The sequence below is a fragment of the Myodes glareolus genome, chromosome 1, assembly GCF_982192425.1.
Source record: "Myodes glareolus chromosome 1, mMyoGla1.1, whole genome shotgun sequence".
Classification (NCBI taxonomy): domain Eukaryota; kingdom Metazoa; phylum Chordata; class Mammalia; order Rodentia; family Cricetidae; genus Myodes; species Myodes glareolus.
In genome coordinates this window covers 28,334,810-28,339,399 of record NC_142026.1, presented here as the reverse complement: position 1 = coordinate 28,339,399, position 4,590 = coordinate 28,334,810, and the positions used below count along the sequence as shown (strand labels likewise).

The window sequence follows — 4,590 nt, the reverse complement described above, 5'->3', positions numbered from 1 at the left end:
GACAGGGTCTCACTTCGCTGTCCTGGAGTTCACTGCGTAGGCAAGGATGGCCCTGAACTCCTGAATTTGCTTTGTCTTCCCAAGGGCTGGGATTCCTAGTGTTTGCCACACTGGCTCTAGCTGGTGTTCTTGTATCTTGCCCCAGGGCTTTCTTTACACGCGAGCAGCTCGTGTTTGTAAAGCCAGCAGGGATGGAGACAGCCAGAGCAAAATGATCTTTACAGTCTAATGAGGGACACAACGACCTTCGCTGTTTTCTTCTTCGTTAGCCAGTCCAGGCCCCTCCCACACAAGGGAGGGGACTATACAGAAGCCCGAAGAGACCAAAAGGATTAGAGTTGGTGTCCTCAAAGGTCTTCATTAGGTATTAGATGATGGGGAACTGGAATATTCCTTCCTGCAGTTGAAAGAATCCTCATTACATGGATGTACATGTCGTCCCCAGTGACGTAAGGTACAGGCCAACAAATATAAAAAGAAATGGCGCCGGGCTGTGGTGGCACATACCTTTAATCCCAGCACTCAGGAGGAAAAGGCAGGTGAATCTCTGAGAGTTCGAGGCCAGCCTGGTCTACGGCGCTAGTTCCAGGACTGACTCGATAGCTACTGGGAAACCCTGTCTCAAAAAACCAAAAAGAAAAAAGAAAGAAAGAAATGGCATGTTATGGCTGAAGGGACTTGGAGTGAAATTCCATTAACAACTATTTGAATCTCATAAATTTCTGATTTGATAGTTGTAATTAAAATAAAAACTCATAAAGCAAATTAACGGCTGCAGAGTGGGAACTGGGTAGGACAGCACCGTTATGAAGGTACTTCCGTTTTCAGAATCCTTCCTTTTGATTTGCGCATGAGCGATGGATACTAACGCCCTGCTGTCTTCGTTAGTACACTTTCACAAGCTTGGGATCGGAGAATGGGCTCTGCAGCCAGGCTGCCTGGGCCACATCAAGTTTAACTCCTTTTTTAAAAAAGTTATTTATGGCCGGGCAGTGGTGGTGCATGTCTTTGATCCCAACACTCCGGAGGCAGAAGCAGGTGGATCTCTGTGAGTTCGAGACCAGTCTGGTTTACAGAGTGAGTTCCAGGACAGGTTCCAAAACTACATGAAGAAACCGTGTCTCAAAAAAAAAAAAATAAAGTTATTTATATGTTTATAGTTTATTCAGTATATGTGTGTGCTTTAAAAACATTTATGAGCCAGGCAGTTGACCACACCCCTTTAATCCCAACACCGAGAAGGCAGATCTCTGTGAGTTCAAGGCCACCGTGGTCTACAGGCTGAGTTCCAGGACAGCCAGGGTCACACACAGAAATGCTGCCTTTAAAAAGGTATTAATTTCTTTAGTTTATCCAGTGTATGTTATGCTTTAAAAAATTTATGAAAGCATTTGGGCGGCAGAGGCAGGTGGTTCTCTGAGTTTGAGGCCAGCCTAGTCTACAAAGATAGTTTCAGGATAGCCAGGAGAAACCCTGTCTAAGGGGAAAAAAATTTATGAGCTGGGTGGTTGGTGGCACACACCTTTAATCCCAACACTAGGGTGGCAGAGGCAGGTAGATATGTGTGAGTTGTTCACAGACTGAGTTACGAGTTCCAGCCACTTAGAGAAAGCCACTCTTGAAAAGCAAACAAAACAAAAAAGAAAGAACGAAAGAAAGAACAAAAGAAAGAACGAAAGAAAGAAAAATAAAACAACAAACAACATTCTTTATATATTGAGTGTGTGTGCATGTTTACCACAGTGGTAGTCAGAAGACAGCTCTCAGGACGTGGGGTCAGGCACTATGACTTCAGGTGGTTAGGCCTGTGCAGCCAAGTTGCCTAACATCTCATGACTCAGTGTTCTCATCTCTCACATGGAGATGAGACTGGCCCTGCTTAGGCTTGGTATAAGGATTCTAATCTCAGCTACCCTTCAGGCTGAGGTTAGAGAATTCAAGAGCTGCCTGGGCTACAGGAGACCCTAGCACAGACCCCAAAACAACGAATGACAAAATCTTCGTCGGAAATAAGAGGTAAATGGTGGATGGAACAGAACTAAGGACAAAGGACAGCAAACAGGATGCCAGTGGTACCGGTGCTTCATCTCATGGATAACCCGAGATGCTCGCTTCCTTATCAGAATCCAGCGTCCGCCCCTCTCTTCCAACCAAGGCAGTCTCTAGGCAGAACAGAAGAAACCACTTAAGTGTGGGGCGCTGAAGGAAGCGAGGCGCTACATGCCATGGGGTAGAGAAAACTGGGTTGACTCTTGCTTAGGTGTGTCTGAGAAGGGCCTTGCTTGTCCAGTTCCTACGTGGTCGGGCAGCTCACGTCGTCTCACTTCAAGTGCCCTTCAAGGCAAGGGCTGGCCTTAGCCAGGGACCACCCTCAGTTCCACAAAGAAAAGGATGTGGGAGTTAGCCTGTGGGCAGAAGGGAATCCAGCTATGTGGGAACAAGACTTTCCCACACCAGGATGGGTGGGTGAGAGGATTTAGCCTCTGGGAGCAAATAGAAGGATCCAGAAGGGAGGGGACCCTAGATACAGACACGCCAAAGAACTGAGAAAGATGGAACTTGGACAGAGTGAGCTTTCATAACAGCCTGGTGGCAGTTTGGTATTTTGTTTTTTAAAATGTTACTTGTTTCTATTTCATGTGCATCGATGTTTTCCCTGAATGTCTGTCTGTGTGAGGGCATCAGATCCTCTGGAACTGGAGTTACAGAAAGTTGTAAGGTGCCATGGGGGTGCTGGGAATTGTACCTGGGTCCTCTGGAAGAGCAGCCAATGCTCTGAGTCATCTCTCCAGCCCTTGTGGGTTTTTGTTTGTTTGGTTTTTATTTGTTTTTGAGACAGGGTCCCTTTGAGTAAGTATCTCTGGCTGTCCTGGGACAGCTCTGTAGACCAAGTCTGACTTTGAACCTACAAAGATCCTCCAGCCTCTGCTGAGTGCTAGGATTAAGGTCACCATGCCCGCTCATTACTGTTTTAAAAGAAAATAATTCGTGGGGTCCTGACAGAGTGAGGATGGTACAGAGACCAGCCAGGATCCGCGGGGCTCACCCCTCCCACCCTGTACAGAGGACAGCTCCGAACTTCTTTGTATTTGGGTGTCCTGGCCCGGAATCAGCCCGCGTCAGGAGGCAGCTTCCTGCAGGTTGTTGGAAGGGCACACGCCCAGAACTGCTCCTCTCACCCACTTAATCCAGGGCTCTTTTCTATGCAAAGACACCTTCCTCACACTGGTCTCCAGCCTGGAGGCTGTCCTGTGAACCTCCCTAGGAAACAAAAAGCGTAAAAAAACAGAACCAAAAAAATCCACCAACATACTCTCAACATAGCTAGGGTAATAGCAAGGACGGTTAGGTCACAGGCACACACACTGAATTAACCTTAGTGTGGGCAGGGTCGGGCCACGGAATCAAATGTCCACGGAGTACAGTAGGGACCCAAGGACCTTATGCCTGCCTAAGGTAATGACCGGAGTCTGCTTTTACTGTCCACTGCCTTCCTCCCCATCGCTCCATGTCAGCTCACTTCTTCCTGACATCCCGAGGGTCTCGGAGGTCACGAGATGTTGCATCCGGCCTGAGTGTGCCCATTCAGTTTTCCACTCACGAGCTGTGCCCACGCCGCAGACACACCACGGTCTCCCCGCCGTGCCCTGTGAGCACGCGGATTCCTTCACCGGTCGCTGGGCATAACCTCCTTCCGGGCTGTCACACGCTGCCCTTCCCATCCCGGACGCAGGTACACCCCCCAACCTCTGTGAGCCCTTGCCACCTCCCCGAGGGACTTTATCGCGACCAGCGACGTCGCGCAACACTGAGGCGCGCGGGTCACGGTGACCGCCAACTTTGGGTTCAATCATAAGGCTGAGGCCACAAGCTCTAGGGAGACAGGGTCAGAGTTGGGGGTACAAAGCTATGTATCCGCTCGGCTCTTGGAGAGTGGACATGGGGGTTCGGAGCTGGCTCCTCCACGCTCCAGTTGAGCCCTGGAAAAACCCCGGCGCGCGGGCAGGCCAGGGACAGCGGGAACAAAGGCGGCCGGGGCCGGATGCAGTCATGGAAAAACCCATCCGGGCGCCGGCGCGGGGGCGGCGCGCCTGGCAGCCGCAGCAACTAGCCGGGCCGTTCGGGCGGGGCCGCTCTCTGCCAGAACCACCGCGAGCTAGGGGAGGTCCCGGGAGCGGGAAAAAAATGCGGGACGGGTCACCACGCTCCGGGAGCCCGTAAGCACCGCGGGTTCGCGATCGTACACTAGTACGCGGCTAGTACACGCGGAGTGTTGCACATGGCCCCTTGGCTGGCGGGCGAGAGTGCGGCAGCCGGTCGCAGCGGCCACGTGGGGTGGGGGCGCAGGGACCCCACACTGGCGCGACGAGCCCGCACACGGGAGCGTGTGCACATGATCACCTACACGCACGTGCGCCCAAACACGCGAGCTGCCTACAACTCCCAGAGCAGAAGGAAGGAAACGGTTGGACAGAAAGGGGAGGAAATGAAATAGAGGCTCGTTAGGGCGGGGCCCCACGGCTAGACACTGGAACCTCAGAGAAGCGAGAGGCGGGGGGTTGGGGAGACTTTGAAGAAGCCACTTTTAGG

At 51.6% G+C, this 4,590-nt stretch overlaps 1 long non-coding RNA gene across 1 annotated transcript; it reads right to left on the bottom strand.

Annotated features, from left to right (window-relative positions):
• Nucleotides 1–1,137: 1,137 nt before the first annotated feature.
• On the bottom strand, nucleotides 1,138–4,117 carry LOC146896133 (uncharacterized). Its single transcript, XR_015737627.1, has 2 exons — nucleotides 3,521–4,117; nucleotides 1,138–3,261 (listed from the first exon to the last, which is right to left on the bottom strand). It is a non-coding gene; the product is annotated as an uncharacterized LOC146896133 (long non-coding RNA).
• Between the last annotated feature and the right edge of the window lie 473 nt (nucleotides 4,118–4,590).